This window comes from Eurosta solidaginis, chromosome 1 (genome assembly GCF_040869045.1).
Source record: "Eurosta solidaginis isolate ZX-2024a chromosome 1, ASM4086904v1, whole genome shotgun sequence".
In the NCBI taxonomy this organism is placed as follows: Eukaryota; Metazoa; Arthropoda; class Insecta; order Diptera; family Tephritidae; genus Eurosta; species Eurosta solidaginis.
In genome coordinates this window covers 16,544,064-16,564,245 of record NC_090319.1, presented here as the reverse complement: position 1 = coordinate 16,564,245, position 20,182 = coordinate 16,544,064, and the positions used below count along the sequence as shown (strand labels likewise).

The following is a 20,182-nucleotide window of genomic DNA, read 5'->3' as shown; positions in this document are numbered from 1 at the left end:
CCCTCAGTAGTGAGTTGACAAACACTCCGAGTGTATTTCTGCCATGAAAAGCTTCTAATTGAAAATTCATCTTTGTTGCAAATGCCGTTCGGAGTCGTCATGAAACATGTAGGTCCCGTCCCTTCAATTTCTAGAAAAAATTAAAAGGAGCACGATGCGAAGTGCATGAGAAGTGCGGCCTTAAATCTCTTCGGAGTTTAACGTGCCTTACATTTATTTTTTTATTTATTGTGGCTTAACTTCCATCCTTGTGATGAACTTCGTCCAACTGGTCATCATGATTTAGTTTGTTAGGTCCTCTCTCGAGGAGCGAATTTAAGCGACTATAAATGTCTCATCATGCAACATGCACTACGGCTTAGAATCTTAAATAGCGTCTAAAGAAAATCGAATGCTATAAAATAAAAATAAAAAAAGTAAAAAACTGCTATACAGAAATTAGTCTCGCCTACACCCAAATTCAACAGCATATTTAATCGAAAATGTCCACTAAATTGAGAAAAAGAGTTAAATGAAGACTAGAACTCACTTGGCCCAACCGGTCTCAGCTTTTGAGAAGCAGGAATGACTGGCGCGTGACTTGCAGAACAAAATCATTTCAAAATACCAGTACTAACCCGTAACAAACTAGTTGCATCTTCTTATTTCTGTTGTAGGGAAACACTACAAACATTCAAATTTATATTTTCACTTTCAGTTATCTATGTGCACATGTAAGTCCACACAACAAAGTTGTTGCCGGCATTTTTTCACTTTCCTCGAGAAGCCTTTCCTCAGCGCACACACATTTTTGTTTGGCTTTGCTTCATTTCATGTCTATTTGTGCAAGTTTGTTGTTTGACGCCCCTTTTTTTGTGTGATGTTGGCCCAGTTGTGTTTATGCTATGCTACACGTGACTCGCATGTAAAGAGCACATGCCTTCTATAAGGAACACGCACACACTTGGCTACGCCTTGTGCTTTGAGAGCGCGAATGTGTCAAGTCGTTAGCCATCCTTGTTGCGACACACATGTGTGACCCACATGTTTGATGAATCAGCACAACTTCATTTTGCGCGCTCTCGCGTTCTCTTTGTTGTGTATTTTTTGTGTATTTGTGACATCCTGGTCGAGAGTGAAAACACAATTACTTTACGTGTAGCAACATTGTTTGGGGTCGTAGACAACAATTTTATTATTACAACCAACCAAGTTCACACAATTGTGGCAAGAGGCCAAAAAGTGTAAATACAAAGGAAAACAAAGAACGAAATGGCAAAATTTAAGTGGCAGTGGTGTGCGACTTTGTGGCAAGGAAGTTTGGCCACTACTCGAGCATATTTCATCAAAAGAAAAAAAATTACAAACAAAAGGAGAATGAAAAAAAAAAACGTTATGTTGCTGTTGCCTACCGGCAATAAGGTTGACATAACGCATTCCGTCAACAACACCGCATTGCGCTGCACAAAAATTCGACAGCACACGACGAAGGCGACAAACTGTAAAGGCACATCAGCAACAACCGTGGCCAAGAAAGGCAAGCAGGTCAGTCGATGCCGACTTGTTGTGCGTGACGGATGACATTTGGCATGTTTGAATATTTTTGAAATATATATAGACAAACGAAATTTAATTGATATCTATACGCTGTATATAGTTGTACCGCTTATTAACGATTAATAGAATAACAAACGAGCATTTCGAGTGGTGGCAAAGTGTTGAAGCGAACTTAATGAGAATAATTTCGTGGCAGCGTGTATGACAGTGATGAAGACTAACGATGAATTGAAGCATGGAAGCGTAAACCTGATGCAGTGAAAGTGAAAGTGTGCAATTATGAAATAAATTAGTTGATGGGAATTTTTTGAAACCCATTAACGATTTTTCCTGTTTACTACACTGAAAAACAAAAAATAAGAACTGTTATAAAAAAGTTTATCAAAATAATACAAACTCATATAAAGGGAAAATCTTTGAAATTATAAAATAATAAATTTCTAAAAAACAATTATAGCTAACTTATAAACGCACTAAAGTAAGTAAGCACGTAACGAATGAAACTAAGCAATAATTTTAAGTGATATTTCATTGAGAAGCATATTATCAGCCTAGGTACAATAGCCTGGATCAAAGTGGTTATAAAATACCGTCTTCTAAATTTGAATCTTATGTAAATAGCGTGTTGGAAAAATATATTTTTTTGTTAAAGCCTTTAGAAGTTATACATTTTCTTCTAATGTAGCCCCTTAAAGTATGCATCGCAGTTTACCAAATTTTGAAAAAAACGACTATGTAAATTGTGAAGTGAGGTGATGTGTAGCAAAGATGTAGCAATTCTCCATACCCAATTCTGTGAACTTTTATTTAGAAAATTAAAGACTTTTTAAGTAAATTTTAAACTAAGGCCTTTTTTTATTTTTCATTGCGAATTGTGATTGATAATTTATTTAGTTTATGAGTAAATAGTAATCGCAGAAATTTATTGGCAATAACATTCCTAAAAGGCAGTAAGTGCATTTAACTGCCCTGAAGGAATTCTTATTTAAAATCCGTACAAATCTGTGTTGTAAATGTTTTTATTTGACTGCAATTAAATTTAATAATTTACAATGAGCTATTGCGATCAAACTTGATTCCTATTTTTGTGATTCTAAAACTTACAATCTAAAACCAATTTCCAATAAAATATTGTCGTAAGATTCAATTGATATTTGTGATTGTAAAATTTAATCTAAAATTCATTTCCAATCAATTATTGCAATCGAGTTAGATTGCTTTTTTCTGATTGTAAAATTTGCAATCCAAAATTATTTTACAATAAAAATTGCAATCAGCTGCTGCTAGAGTCAAGTCTAATTGCAATACTTTATTGTAAAATAATGTTTGATTGTAAATTTTACAATAAAAAAAGCAATCAATTTTGTTTGCAATCGTTGATTGGAAATTAATTGTAGATTGTAAATTTTACAATCGCAAAAATGCTGCCAAGCTTGGTTATAATATTTTATAGCAAAAATATTGTAGCTTGTAAATTTAACAAGAAGCATTTATGGAAGATTGTAAAATTTAAAATCTATAATTGCTTTTTTTCATGGTTGTGAAATTTACATTGTAGTTACAATAAAATATAGCAATCAAATATTATTTCTTTGTTTTTGATTGTAAAATTTACAATCTGCAACCAATTTCCAATGAATTTTTGCAATAAAACTCGATTATTTTCTTGTGATTGTAAAATTTACAATGCACAACAATTCTATAATAAAACACTGAAATCAAATGCGATTGTTTTTTTTTTTTGATTTTAAAATTTACAATCAATGATTGAACCGAGATATGCTTGCAATCAATGATTGTAGCCGGAAAAATCATTAAAAATACAATCACATATGATGAAAGTCTAATTTCATTGCAGTATTGTACGTTTTGATTGCAATCTTTTACAGCTCTGCATAAGTAATCTACTTTTGACTTCCTTAATATGTTTTCGATACATAAAAAACAGTTAGTTCATTAAAAAAGATTTTTTCAATTGACAAAAAATTTACTTTGAAAAAATTGATGTTGACATTTAGTTCACAAAAAATGTATTTTTACAAAGGAGTTTGACACAGAATTGACAATTTATTCACAATCTTGACAGCGTATTTATAAAACAATCAAGTTGATAATAGAATTAATTTGTGATATAAGCCGAGGTATACTTTCAAGCAATGACTGTAGATTGTAATTTTAATACAATCAATAATTGCACCGTCAACAATTGTGAGCACGTGACTGCACTCTTTTACTCAGAAGTGATTGTGGATTGTAATTATTACAATCAGATAAAATACAAACACATATGTTTAAAGCCAATGTGATTGCAATATTTTGTGTACTTCGTTATTGCAATCAAACTTGATTGCAATTTTTTACAGCTCTGCATAAGTAATGTACTTTTTACTTCCTTATAATGAAGTCGCTTTTAGAATTTGTGTTTTGATACAGAAAAATGTTTTCTTGACAGCTAATTCAGATACATTTATTTTTTTTTCAATATAATTAATTGAGAAAAAATTTATTTGAAAACTTTTACAAAAATGTATACTGACATCTAATTCGCAATCTTGACAATTAATTCAAATACAAATTATCTTGAAATAAATACCTTGACAATTACTTCACAAAAAATATATCTTGACAATTACTTGACAACTAACTGTCAAAAAAATTGATCTAAGAATGGAATTGCGTACAAAAAAAGTTGATCATGGCAATTAGTTGAGAACTTATTGATAAAAAACCCTGACAGTGAAATTAATTGACAAAAATGTATCTTAACAATTGATTTCCAAAAAATTTATCTTGACACTGGAATTTTAATCCAAAGTAAATGTTTCTTACATTTACTTCGGACTAAAATTCCAATCTTTCAAAAAGCTTTTAAAATGTCTACAAAATAACGGCCGTTTATTTTTCTTGAAAAAATTTACACTAACAATTTTGTAAAATAGATACCTGCTTGAAAGCTTAACGTTTTTTTTATGGAAAATATGTTTTTATGCGATAAGGTACTATATATAGAACAGTTTGGTATGACCGCATCGAGTCTTCTAGATCATAACTCTCCCATCCCCTCCTTCCGCGTGGCAGTTGTGACCACCAGATCATCGTCAACCCAACATATTAATACTATGTATATGAGGGAAGATTTTCTGATCTCTTGACATGTTTGATGGGTGCTTATTTGCGTCAACCATTAATGCTGTTTGAATATTTTTCGTTTATTGAGATATACTGATATAGAAATTTAACGATGTTTATTAGGAATCCAATTAGTTTCATAAAAATAATAAAAGTGGTCATAAAATTAAATTGACCATTTACCAAAGACGTAACGATATATTCGGCGTGTGACTTATGTCTATACTCGAACTCATTGCCCCCCACTATTATATAAAGAAAACACATACTATGTACATATGAAAATAAGCGAACTATAGAAAGGGAGCCAAGTAGGAGGCCCATGACTGCAATTGCGTTTGATGAGGAGCATTTAGGTAATTCAAAGATTTACGACAGCTGCATTACAATTCAAATGTGTATACCTATTAGAGTGTGGGATGGTTGAGGGGTTGGATGCTTCTTCATGCATGCCATTATTAGTGTAGTATTTGTTTTGGTTAAACGAAAAACAAATAATCCATTCCAAGGAGTTGAGTCGAGGCAGTGAAAAGAGGAATAATGGGAGAAGTCATAAAGAGTTCCTGCAAATATAGGAATTTAGGAATGTACTAACAATAATTTCGTTAAGGCGAAAAAAAGAAATTAAATTTGCATTCCAATGCACTTAAGTTGAAATTTTTAAGTAGCTGGATGTGAGAGAGTATAAAGCAAAAACATCGTTTATCTTTTGTTGAGAAAAATCTTACGTAAAAACTAAATGCATTAAGCACACAAAAGAATTTGTGAAAATGAAAATTTAATGCCATCTGGTATTTTCGTTGCATTTCGAGCATGCAGTAGCTCAGAACTGAATGGAAATGAGGCTAGCATATTTAATTGGCATTGAGTTTTGGTAAATGCATATTTTATGAGAACAGTTACTACATTGCGTTTGAGCTTAGTTTGTTGTTTTCGAAATTGAATTTTAGATTAAAATAACGTTAAATAATGCGCTTATTTTTAATGGATTAAACGGATTAACTATAACAAGAAAGATGTTTAAAGCCGTTTTTGTTGCTACCCATACTCTGCACGGTTATATTTTGAATTTAATTGTTATATGATGTAATGATGTAATGACATATATTTTGTAGGCTAAAAGTTTGCGGAGTATTTTGTTACAATAGCACCATGCATGGTTTGAGGTTTTAGGCGCTCCTTGTTGTCGTTGTAAAAGCACTTCGCATTGCCTATCTTTACCATGAATCGCTGGCTTAAAGATCCACCAGTATTTCCATTTTGCCTCACTTCACTAGTCTTAATTTTCCGACGCTAGGCGTACGTGTCTTAACTTGTGGAAATAAGAGAGGTTTTACCAGAAAAAGAAGAGGCAGCTGTTATAAAGTTTTGATTGTCTGAATGCCATATCACAACTATCGGGTGCTAGTTAGTCTTTCAATTCTAGCAAAAATATATACCCTTTTATTTATAAGCAAAGGAATAGGAGCCTCTTCGGCTTTGCATTAGACTAATGTTCATTTCACACCTGGCGCCCGAGCAAGAAGCATTAACGGGCGACTATTTATTAGCAATGATGACCATTTCCACAATGCACATATACACACAGATACATGAAAAGAAATTATTCCATGGATAGCGAATTAGTTAGCTTGGACAGCCACAACCAGCGAAACCTGACCATTTTCTCACCACAAAGCATTCTGCTATAACTTGGTCCTCGAAATTTTATTTTCCGTCAGAGTATTTATAAGCAAATAACGTTAAACCTACACTCCAAACTGAACTGGCTGATCCACTTTACAATTGGCGCCCGAGTAGTTACGCGGATCTTTTGGGAGACTAGCCAAAAGACACAATGAATACCAATACTTTGGAGTGAGCCCATCGAACAGAAAAATGTCATGTATATCATGCTGAGATTCTAAACTGACTGGAATAATTTTTTTTTGGAGGTTTTAAATAATACGATATATTTTCAGTTGAGGATAAGTTTTAATGAGTACTCATTTGTTTATCGTCAGCCAAACAAATATTCGCGATTAACAAAGGGCAAAGGAAAAAATAATGAGCAGAATCCAAGGGGTAAAGAACAGCGGCCTTGGTGGTGTGGTGGTAGCGTGCTCACCTATCAACCGAAACCAGAGCAAAATCTGGACCAGAGCCGATATTAAAATTGGATCAGAATAAGAACCGAAACCATAACAAGTATGTGAGCCGCCACCGAAACCGAAAACTTACTTGAAAACACAATCAAAACCGGCCCCGCAGTTGAGCCGAAATCAAAGTGTGAACAAGAACCAATTTCTCAGTTTGACATGAAATAAAAATCTTGATTCTGAAGAGCACGTATTAAGTTAGGTTAGTTTGAGTGGTAGCCACCCCTGTAAGGCAAGCTTAATTGGAGAATAAGAAGTTACGTAGTGATTCCACATAAGATAGCGATTACGTAAGTTAAAGCTACTTAAAATACCGTTGGGTGGTAATAATGTATTTTCAAAAAGACTGATCTCACACCATGATAAGTTTTTCAGATCCTTGTGGGACGGGACCAAAATACTCTCCTCTTGTTTTGACAAAAGCTCGACAGTTAAGCATGAAGTGTATCCATGATTCCACCTCGTCCTCCCTCATGCAGATACAGTAAGTGGGGATTTTGCAGTATATTCAGACATACCCAATAATGTTAGCTTATCAAACACTTCCGGCCGAGGGGATTCCGCTACCCTGCAAGATGTAGTGTCTGCCCAGCATGCGCTTAGCTGCACTGCTGCCCATCTATAGAATAACAGATTACAAGTGAACATGGGTTCAGTTGTATCCATGCACGCTAGGAGATCCGCGTTACAGTTGCCAGGTATATTGCTATGTCGCGGGAAGTAAATTATGTTAATATTAAAAAAGTTCGACGCAACCGCTACGAAGTTAGGCATTCCCATACCACCCTCCATTGCATCACAGTTGAACTTAAGGCTTTCTTAGCCGCTAACCAGTCCACTGCCTTGGTCGAACTTGAATTTTATAACAAAATTTAAATTTACGTTGGGTTGAAAATCGAAAAAGTACACGGTTGAAAATGTGAGCCTAAGTTTGGAAAAATATTTGAAACTTTTTTGTACTAAATAAGGAATCTCTTAATTTATAATGCGCTTTTTAATTTTGTTCTAAAAAAAATTAATTTGTGCAAAATGCAATAAATCTAAAATCCAAGAACTATCTTCATACAAAACCATGATTTTGAAAAAATCTAAAAATAACATCTTGTAGATAATTTTGGTTACAAAAAAAAAAAAAAACCAAAAAGTTGAAAATTCCTGTTTGCTATTTGAAATGCAAGTGTAGACATCTTTGGTTCAAATTGAAGCCGAACATGCTGAACTCTTTTTGTCGATTGCAAATCAGCTGCCTCAAACATTTTCTTATTTTTCCTCAACCTTCTTTACAACTTTTGAAGATCATGTGTTAAGCACTCACTTTTGCTGTGTCAAATTATATTTAATATAAGAAATAGCACGAAAGAGGAAGACAGCAAATACATATTAGAAAACCAATGCCACTCCACTTGACTTTCAATACCTTTTTGAAATTGACAGTTTAATGTTAAGCTGCATTGGAATCCGATAGCAGTGTAAATGCTTTCGCATGTCAATAAAAAAAATATATATTAAAAATGTTATATGCAAATAAGGCAAAGATATTCACAAAAGAAAAGGTGAGATAAAAAATTTACATTTCTTTACACAAAGTGAAATTAGCATACAAACAACTACAATAATTGAGAATAAGTCAAATATTAAATGTAAAGTGTGCTCTTTTATTGTTAAGAAAATATTAGAACTTTCAACTTCAAAGAGTTGAGATGCTAAGTTAAATAAAATATGCAAACAATGAAAAGAAATAAAAAAAGTGTGAAAGAGCAACAGCAAAGCGTGAAATGCTTAAAAAAAACTACATGGCGTATGAGTAACATTTGTACCGAGTTGGTAATACCGACAACAGAAAGATTTTTATACTCAGTTGAGCAGAGCTCACAGAGTATATTAACTTTGATTGGATAACGGTTGGTTGTACAGGTATAAGGGAATCGAGATAGATATAGACTTCCATATATCAAAATCATCAGGATCGAAAAAAAATTTGATTGAGCCATGCCCGTCCGCCCGTTAACACGATAACTTGAGTAAATTTTGAGGTATCTTGATGAAATTTGGTATGCAGGTTTCTGAGCACTCATCTCAGATCGCTATTTAAAATGAACGATATCGGACTATAACCACGCCCATTTTTTCGATATCGAAAATTTCGAAAAACAGATAAAGTGCGATAATTCATAACCAAAGACGGATAAAGCGATGAAGCTTGGTAGGTGAGTTGAACTTATAACGCAGAATAGAAAATTAGTAAAATTTTGAACAATGGGCGTGGCACCGCCCACTTTTAAAAGAAGGTAATTTAGAAGTTTTGCAAGCTGTAATTTGGCAGTCGTTGAAGATATCATGATGAAATTTGGCAGGAACGTTACTCTTATTACTATGTGTACGCTTAATAAAATTTAGCAAAATCGGAGAACGACCACGCCCACTTTTTAAAAAAATTTTTTTTTTAATTCAAATTTTAAAAGAAAAGTTAATATCTTTACAGTATATAAGTAAATTATATCAAAATTCAACTCCAGTAATGATATGGTGCAACAAAATACAAAAACAAAAGAAAATTTTAAAATGGGCGGGGCTCCGCCCTTTTTCATTTGATTTTTCTAGGATACATTTAATGCCATAAGTCGAACAAATATTTACCAATCCTTGTGAAATTTGGTAGGCGCTTAGATTCTAGGACGGTAACTGTTTTCTGTGAAAAAGGGCGAAATTGGTTGAAGCCAAGCCCAGTTTTTATACACAGTAGATCATCTGTCCTTCCGCTCGGCTGTTAACACGATAACTTGAGCAAAAATCGATATATCTTTACTAAACTTAGTTCACATAATTATCTGAACACACTTTGTATTGGCATAAAAAATGGCCGAAATCCGACTATGACCACGCCCACTTTTTCGATTTCGAAAATTAAGAAAAATGAAAAAAATTCCATAATTCTATACCAAATACGAAAAAAGGGATGAAACATGGTAATTGCATTTGTTTATTGACGCAAAATATAACTTTAGAAAAGCTTTGTAAAATGGGTGTGACACATACCATATTAAGTAGAAGAAAATGAAAAAGTTCTTCAGGGCGAAATTAAAAGCCCTTGGAATCTTGGCAGAAATACTGTTCGTGGTATTACATATATAAATAAATTAGCGGTACCCGACAGATGATTTTCTGGGTCATCCTGGTCCTCATTTTGGTCGATATCTCGAAAACGCCTTCACATGCTAAGGGCCACTCCCTTTTAAAACCCTCATTGATACCCTTAATTTGATACCCATATAGTACAAACACATTATAGAGTCACCCCTGGTTCACCTTTATGGTGTTATATGGAAAAGGCGTCCACCTATAGAACTAAGGCCCACTGTCTTTTAAATAATCATTAACACATTTCATTTGATACCCATGTCGTACAAACAAATTCTAGAGTCATCCCTGGCCCACCTTTATGGCGATATCTCGAAAATGCGTCCACCTATAGACCTATGGCCCACACCCTTTTAAAATACTTATTAACACCTTTCATTTGATACCCATATCGTACAAACAAATTCTAGAGTCACCCCTGGTCCACCTTTATGGCGATATCTCGAAAAGGCGTCCACCTATAGAACTAAGGCCACGCCCTTTTAATATATTCATTAACACCTTTCATTTGATACCCATATCGTACAAACAACACATTCCAGGGTTACCCTAGGTTCATTTTCCTACATGGTGATTTTCCTTATTTTGTCTCCATAGCTCTCAACTGGGTATGTAATGTTCGGTTACACCAGAACTTAGCCTTCCTTACTTGTTTGTATTAAGAAGCGAGTACCGACGGTGAGTACAAATTTGCCCAGCAAGAACTGGCATAAGCGGTTGTAAGCAATAAGTAATACTGCTTCCACTTCTGATAGATGTAGCTTAAAATAAGGTAAATAAAGCACATCATACGCCTTCTAATAACGCCTTATTTCACGCTTATTTACGCTACAAATAAGCCCTACCTCTAAGGTAAATACAAATCAAAAACATGTTAAGGTTTTTTAAGTTCGGGCATAGCCGAACTTTATATATTCAGCGTGAGCTTCAATTGTACAGTTCATTTCAAATAAATTACTTTTCTACATAGCACATGGCTCCGCCCATTTAAAAAAACAAAAAATATCTTCCGATTTCCTCTTATAATATAACTTGGGAAGTGAAATATCATTAATACCATACCAGTTTTCGCTAAGATATAGCTCATTAATCTAGTCGACGACCCTTTTGAAATTCTTTTGTATAAAAAGAACGCGTGATCCTCAACCGATTCTGTCCATTTTTACTAGAAATATTTCCTGCTATTAGTAAAATATGTGTACCCGATTTTATTACGATATGTTAATTTTTCTTCGAGTCATGGCTGTTGAAACATAAAAAAATTGCTTAGTGAAAAAAGGGGCATGTTCTAACTTTATGCCTTATGTGAGCCTCATTTTTTTAGGATTATTTATCATCAAGTAGTATATTAAGATAATACCTTATGTAAGCCTTATTTGATCCAAAAACGTTATAATAATATTGTAATGTCCTACCTAATGGCTTATAATAATCCCTTATGTAATCCTTATTTTATATGGGCCATTATCCTTATACATAACTTCATATTTCAGATAAACCTTATGCCTCATGACAGAAGTACTGAAAAATAAGGTTTATTAAGCCTTATATAAGGCTCAAACACTTGCTGGGTACTTAAAATTTATACATAGATACCTATGTATATGTATATATGTATAAGCTTTCGCTAAATCACATTTGCTTATGTGAATGCAGGTTTTCGTATTCATTGAATATATATACCTCTCAGCTCTTACTTACGAATTTATTAAAATTTTAATATTTGATGTAGCTGAATACGAGAAGATGGTAAATTCAAAACAATCACATGCACATGTAATTCTTTCACTGAGCTAACGAATTCAGTAGTTCAGATTGTATTTAAATTATGCGCTTTCTTTTAAATCACTTCAGGCGCCATTGCTCTTTTGAGTAGCTGAAAACTGAATTGTGGGTTGAGTGCTTTGAGCATCGAATTCATTAGGGCGTTTGAGGTGGTGGGAAAATTTTGTTGCTTGGCTGAGCTGAAAATATAATTTTTTATAAAAAACAAATCACCACAAGGTTCAAAACAACCATGTGTCATGAAACCTCAGTTCATTCAAAATTCAATTGATTATACAAATTTCAAAGTGAAATTTAAAATTTGATCTCGCTATCAATTAAACTTGTCAGACATAAAATATATATGGAGGTAATGGAATATATGTGTGGAATAGGTATGATGTATGGGGGAATACAGAATACGAGGTTGTTGGCGTGTGATTGATTTACTATCGGCGTGTTATCGATTTGTTAGAAAAGTTCCAAAAATCTTTCGGTTTATTATCAAAAGATTAGAGATTATTTATCGAAAAGTTATCAACATGTAGTCAAAAACGTAGCGATTTGTTACCTGCGTTTTACGGATTTGTTATCGAAAAGTTATTAAATTTGCATCGAAAAGTTATCGATTTTGCATAGAAAAGTTAAAGATTTGTTTATGGAAAAATTTTGATTTGTTTTTGAAAAAGCTAAAGATATGTTATCGGAGTGCTATCAATTTCTTATCGGCGTGTTAACGATATACTATTGACGATCCTTCGAACTATTATGAAACAGATACCGATAAAACTTTACAATAAAATCGATTACTCTACAGTAAGCCAGTGATAACGGTCCACTAAAAACTGATAACTCGATCATAATTTCGCTTTCGTTTATTATCCGATAGTAAAAAATAACTTATCGCTATAAGCTGTTACCAATAAGAAACCGATAAAACCCTTCTCAAATAGCAAGACATTTTTTCTGGTCAAGTTACTTCTTCATATGTAATTTCAGGACCACGTAGGTACTATTTTTGGGATATCCTTGTGGCTGTATCGAAATCATTACAAAACTGCTTCGGGAACTTCGGGATATTTTTTTTAATCAATTCTAATGGCACTTTTGCTCGTACGTGGAGATTACCTCGAGACTATTCATTTCAAAATCGTTTTCGTGACAACTCAGCAAAAAATATGGGTAATTTCGGAACTATTTGGTGATCATCTTAGCACTTTATATATCCACACGTTAGAGGCACCACAGTGGCTCGAAAATAAGTATAAAGTGCATAGAAACGTGGCAATATCTGAAGAGTTGCTGAAATATTGATTTGAAGATCGCAAATTTTGTGTTTTTGGTAAAATTTACTAATTAAAGCGATTTTGCAAATCTGACAAAGTTAAGCTTTCTGTAAGTTCTCTCCTAGCCATTCAAGAAGAAACGAGAGTATAAACAAAACGACACTCTCCCGTGCTGTTGTGCTGTGTATATTGATATTATGGAAGAGATGGGTCTTGGCGTGAACTTGGACTCAGCTGCATAATCTTACTGTAATCAAGAAAGAGATTTTGGTGCACGTGCACCTTCCAGATATGTAAAAGTTTACAATTTTAATTATGGTTTTAAATAGTTGATTGCTGCTGCAAAAGAAGCTGAAATGATTCTTTGAGTGATAAAAGTTCTCCGTAAGATATTGGCAACAACGATTATATACTCTAGCCCTTCTTTCTATTTGAAAAGTATATTTTGTAGCCGTTTATGGATGTAAGGTACATGACCAAAGCATGGACTTATTGGTTATTAACTTCAACTGCATCCTGCCTAATTTTTGTAACTCTTGCCATGTAGCTTTGTTGCTCTGGCAGCTCCCACAAAGTTGTGTTTTAAGATTTTAAACATTTGGTATTTCGCGTTTTCAATACACTTTTTTGGTATCGAGTATTTTCCGCTCTCCCTTCAAATGACTACAAAAATTGATACAGATAGCAAAAGCTTATTTCCATACCACTCAAAATTTGTGTTGAAACTACAAATAAACTTTTATCGTTAAGTAAATGTCTAACCTTCGACATTTGTTTGATTATATTTTGTGGTACTAATTTACACTGTGTGGCAAAAAGAAAAGTTAAATATACTTATTGTTAAACAGGTATCAAATTGTAGGTCTAGTACTGTATACAAAAACTATATACAACTCAGAATTTCCAATTGACTCTCAAAAGGACCAAAATGCCCTTTCTCAGAGATTAAACCTTAGATATATTGCTTTATAAATTTATTTCTGTTGACCCTACTAACAAAGGTTTTGGTAATCGAAAAAAAGAAGTTTTCGAATTTAAAACGATATACGAACTTTAAGCGTATTTTCAGAAAATCGAGAACATTTAGCAAAATATATTAAAAACTTCAATTTTTCAACTTGTTTTATGTGTAAATGGCTTTGCTTGCAGTACATGGTAATACAGAATGTAAGCGTAAGTTATATATAGGCGCGCTATTGATTTGTTTAGGAAGGGTTCATGGTTTTTTATCGATAGCTACCGTTATCGAAGAGTTATCGGCACCTTGTTTAGTTAGTATTGGTTTTTAATCGACCTGATTAAGATTTAAGTTATTGTTGCATTATGCGATTTTGAAAAGTTTGTTACCGATTAAAATCGTTATCTATGAGGTATCGGTTTGTTATTAAAAAAAAATCGTCTTGATATCGAAGTTTTGTTGTCGATCGAATTGTTGTATAGAATTATCGACTTGTGACCGAAAAATAATACTTTTGTTATGGAAAACTATCGATTCGCTATCGAAATGTTATTCAAGAAGTAGTCAAAGTCGATTAACAGTAAGATAAATGTATGCGCGCTATCGATTTATTTAGGAAAGGTTCACGGTTTTTATCGATAACTACCCTTATTGAAGAGTTATCGGTACCTTGTTTATTTACTATCGGTTTCTAATCGACCTTATATAGATGAGTTATTCTTGCGTTATGGAATTGTGAAAAGATTGTTACCGATTAAAGTCGTTATCTATGAGTTATCGGTTTGTTATTAAAAAAATATTGACTAAATATCGAAGTTTTGTTGTCGGTCGAATTATTGTAAAGAATTTAACGATTTTTGATCGAAAAGTAATACTTTTTTTATCGAAGAATATCGAGTCACTATCGAAATGTTACCCATTTGTTTTCGGAGTCGTATCAACGAGTTATCGGCGTGTTTAGAAGTAGTCAAAGTCGATTTACAGATATGACGTCTTGTTTTAGTAACAATCCTCACTTTGAAAAGATGTCTTTGGTCCCGACCTCCAGATTTTAATGATGAATTCGAAATTTTATGTATATAGTTCTTGTATACTCAACTTGAGGTTAGTATCGCAGAAAGTATATTTTTGTTGTCACACAGTGTTTTCTTTTTTTTTTTTTAAGGGAAAAGAAACTCAAACAATTTCCATTCTTATGTCACGCAAACTATGACACTTTATTTATTTAGCAGGAGAAAATGGTAAATATTGATTAAATTTCTTTATATACAATCTTGAAATATATACATACAATATATCTGATGCCCCGCAGTCAAACAAACTGGTTAAAAATTTGGCGAATACTACTTTGCAAAAAATCCTATTCAATGAGAGTTATGTTATTTTCCATATTAGTAACTGGTATTTTTATTAACACTGCGATGTCCTACGAAATACGAATTGCCAGTCTCTGCATCAGCAACATACATGTTGACAAACTAGTCATTCAATATACCCACCAAATTCGTACCAGATGCCATACTACTCAGTATAGTATATGCATCAATGTAATACAAATTAGTTCACTAGTCAGCCTCTGCGGCAGCATTATACCAGATGGCATACCAGCTATTATATGTATACGCTTATATCATACTATTTCAGCAGCGTTTACCGGGCGCGATATAGTGAACGTATTTACGAACTCGGTGTGGATTAGGCTTAGGGCCCCCTTATGTTTATCTAGATCAACCACCTGTGTTGATAGGAGCCGAAACTCATCAAATAATGAGCAATATTGTGCTTACGGAGATATTTTCTTATCTTTCTGAGGCGGATCTAGATTAATCAGCTGTTTTCTGGGATGCTCCGCTTTGTGATATATTGATAACAGCGTTCACCAGGTGCGACCTAGTGAGCGTATTTATCACTTCAATGTGGCTTAGGCTTAGGACTTCCTTATGTTTATCTGTATCAACCAGCTGAGTTGGAAGTATCTAATCTTCGTGCTCACGAAAATATTTTTTTATCCCTCTGTGAGGCGGGGCTAGATCAAGCAGTTGCTTGTTTGTGACAATTCAACTAAAACTCTCTGCTCAGAGTTTCATTATGCTGCTCTGAGCTAAGCTCTTTTGTCCCTCTATATAGGTGGTATTCAGGAGCCATTAGAAGATATCGCATGGTAGTTCTGGGTGGAGTATTTTGGCACACTTGCAGGCTTTTCCAGTCTGTGTTTTTAGGTAGGAAAACCAAACCAGCGACGCTGGTAAATAAGCGGCCAACCAACTGCTTTGTAAGGTGTGTTGTTGTGTGTGAACTTTGTGAAAAAAAGAAAGCCTGGGTAGATAACTATTTATTTTGGAGACTTATTTGTTTATTGAGAAACGAGGGCCTGTTGCCACTACCGTGAAGCTGGAGGCATAGAAAATGTTGGTAGCTCGTGCTGGTGGTGGATGACGCTTTGGTACGTATAAGTTACACACTAGCGGGGAAGTACATAAATCTACGTCACAACCCCTTTTTATTTCTCCTCGGTTTTGAGATTTGGCTCCTAAATTAAACCGATGCTTGCCGACCATTTATATAATTTGCGATCCATCTTTTTAGACAAGGGGTAAAGGGTGAATTTTCTATGTTTCGGCGTAGTGCGCGGTAGTTGGCTGTGTCAAAAGCTTTTGACTGGTCAAGTGGCACGAGCACCGTCCTACGATAGAGTTTTGGGTGGTTCAGTACGCAATTTATCTGAGCGTCAACGGCGTTTAGCGCGGTGGTAGTGGTATGAATTTTTTGGATACTGATTGCTGGTTATCTAACTTTGTTAACTGAAGTAAGAAGTATGCATTGTAAATTTCCGGCAGAAAGCGTTTGTCCATTTCATCCAGTCAGACATAAAATTCTGGTCAACGAGCTATGCAATAATATACTAATATAAACAACTCTACAAAATTCTATTCAATGAACTTTTCAATCACCAGCTAGTATGAATAATCCCACAGAATCTTATTCGATGGACTAGAATGTTCCGAGCCATAACCGCACAAAGGGTTTAACCGACATTATTTTAAATTGTTTGTTTTTGATGGAAACCGAAAGGCCATTATCATATGCACCAGCTCGAAAAAAATTAAAGTCCTACGAAGTACCGATACGAAGTTATAGATAAGGCAATTTTGGCTCAAGTGCACAAAACATTTTGTTTACATTTTTTTTGTGCTCGCAATGTGTAGATTAAGCCTTTTTGTTTCAAGAAAATTTTGTCATTTAAATACAAACTTTTTACATTTTGGTGTGCACGTTTCGTAATTTTCGTCTTTTTAATTTAAATATAGACTTCTTGCAAACACACGTGATTATTTTTTAGATTAAGATTTTTCGTAATAAGGATTGTAATGATTATAGCCAAATTATTTTGCAGATTTCAAATAAAGTTAAACTAGTTCCATACAGATACACCGATCCTTCAGAGGAAATAGTTGAAAAAGATACATGTGTTGGGAGACGAGGTAGGAGGATTTCAAAACCAATATCCAAATGACTTCTACGAAAGAAGAGATCTTCTACTTCAGTTTATACAGGAACTTACAAAGATTTCATCGTTAAATTATTCAGATTTAAAATAACTTTGTGATAAAAATATAATTCCCGCAATTTGCCATAGAGAGAACCTCAACTTAAAACACAACTCTTTTATCACTGATACTTTACCAGATACTGATGTAGAAGACGGCAATGTGAAATGAATAGATTGTAACTTAGTTATATAGATTTTATTTAAAAATATTTAGTTTGGTTGTAAATTTAAAATATATGTTAATCAGTCTGCATCTCTAAATCTAAATAAATATGAATTCCGTCTTGAAATCTGAATACAAACATCATTGATATGGATCAGAAACCACTGTTCTTAATGTTTTCAAATGTGTATTTTTAATACTTTAATTTTGGTTTAACCGACACTTTCAAGTTATGAAATCTTTTTTTTTTTGGAAAGCAAAAAGCGCGTAAGCGACAAATGCGCCATTATTATTAAAGAAATGTAAAAAAAATCCCACATACGTCAATTATATAATCTTATATACACACCAACTGTCACGTTACTATCTAAAGTAATCGCAATATTAACACAAAACAAGTAAGGACGGGACTGTCTTCGGCTGTGCCGAAGACTTCATACCTTTCATGAATGGGGCTGAACAATAATCTTATCCCGTTCGTAATCTCCAAATAATCGGCTGTATAAGATAAGAAATATATAGTGAACAGATGAACATACCTAAACGATTTTTAAGATAAATATAAAATACAAAATGGCAAAAAGCCCCCTTATCTGAAAGACCAGTTGTATGGGATATATATTATATATAGCTCTGATCGAAATTATTTTTTCAATAATCTTCTGTGATATATTAGAATAAATATCACCAAGTTTGACGTTTTTTTATTGGAAATTAAGGGAGAAATTGCCAAAATCTTTCTATCTGAGCAATCGGTTGTATGGGATATATACTATATATAGCTCTGATCAAAGTGATTTTTTCAGAAAATCTTCTATGATATATTAGAATATACATATATCACCGAGTTTCACGTTTGTACTTTCTAAATTGCGACAGGAATGATCAAAATCGTCTTATCTGAATGATCGGTTGTATGGGAGGTATATGTTATAGTGGTTCGATCCTAACGGATCTGACAAATGTCTAATATAATACTAAAATACATCCTTATGCCAAATTTCATTGAGATGTCTCAAAATCTGAGGGACTAGTTTGCGTTCAAACAGACAGATGGAAGGACAGACGGACGGACGGATAGACGGACATGGCTACATCAATTCAGTTCGTCGCCCTGATCAATTCGGTATACTTAATGGTGAATCTATCTTCTATATTTCTCAACGGTACAAACATCGGACCAAAGTTAATATACCATTTCATGTTCATGAAAGGTATAAAATGCGTCTACTGAATGATTTCGACTGCAGGGTATCTAACCATGCAAGAAGTTTTCTAAAAATTTTTACATTAATTATGTATGCTATGAGCGAAAATAAGCGAATAATGCCAAAAATGCACGAACTAAGCTAAAATTATAAAATTTTTTTTGGCATAAATAACAAAATGGGTTGCCATAAATAACCTTACGGGAAAAAGTATGCAAATGCGCTTGACGAAAAATATTTTCTTACACATTTACTGTGCTTTCAACTGTTCTAATGAAAGGAGTAAGCATACAAAAACAATTTGTTTGCTTATTATAATTTTATGATAATTACAATACTAAAATTATTCTGTCAACACACACACACTCACGCTTATGCACGTGTGAATACGTAGGTTTTTTGTATATGAAAAGCGATAATAAAGGATGGGTAGTACAAATTGTTACTTTGCTAATAAAAAATAAAATAATAAATTTCATATTTCATATACTTAGTGTGTGTTTACATTTTGCATGTGTGCACATAGCAACATTGTAGAATATTTAAGGATAAAGGTTTTTGTGTTTTGGCTTAAGATCTTACGTGCACAGACAGAAACACCCATAAACACACATAAATTGATAATATAACACACTGAAAAAGAAAAAAAAAAAAACAACCGTAGAACGACATCAGCCACCTACGCTACGACATTCTGGCGCCGCTTTCTGTTAGCTACGATTTAAAGCGAGTTCTATTAGTTATGGAAAAATACGTTAAAACAAAAGCACACACACTTACAAAAAACAACACAATAAAAGTATACAAAAGTGCACAATAGCGGTTGGGTGTATATGAAATGCAATAGCTGGAAATAATAGTTTTGTGTGTGTGTGTGTGTGTGCTTGATTGTGTAACAGCAGATGTTGGAAAAACAAAAGTAACCATCAACAAAAAGACGTATATCAAGCAAGAATGTGTATAATGTGCTAAATCAAAGAAAAAAGAAACTGAAGTATATCTGTGGATATTTTATGACACGTTTTCGAATGTTGAAAAGAGAAATAATAAATTATATGATGAATGAATGGCGCCTATAACTAGTATACGAATTATAGTTGGTGTATTTTAGGCAACAATAAAATATTAAGTTTAATTACGATAAACATTTTCTGAAAAAAGTGAAAGTACAGTAAGCTTACTCAGGAAAGTATAGAGACTACAGTTTCTCTTGATACTGTTGGTACACAAAAACGAAAAACCAAAAATAGCCAGCATACCAACAAAAGTATGAACAACGTACCAGCGCAAGGTTAGTGAAAAGGCCTTAATA

General features: G+C 33.6%; 1 long non-coding RNA gene across 1 annotated transcript in view; it reads left to right on the top strand.

Annotated features, from left to right (window-relative positions):
• The first annotated feature begins 1,430 nt into the window (after nt 1-1,430).
• The window catches only part of LOC137249807 (uncharacterized), a 218,979-nt gene continuing 200,227 nt past the window's right edge, over nt 1,431-20,182 (top strand). The window contains exon 1 of the long non-coding RNA XR_010952556.1: nt 1,431-2,014. This is a non-coding gene — a long non-coding RNA (uncharacterized lncRNA). The remainder of the gene's footprint in view (nt 2,015-20,182) is intronic.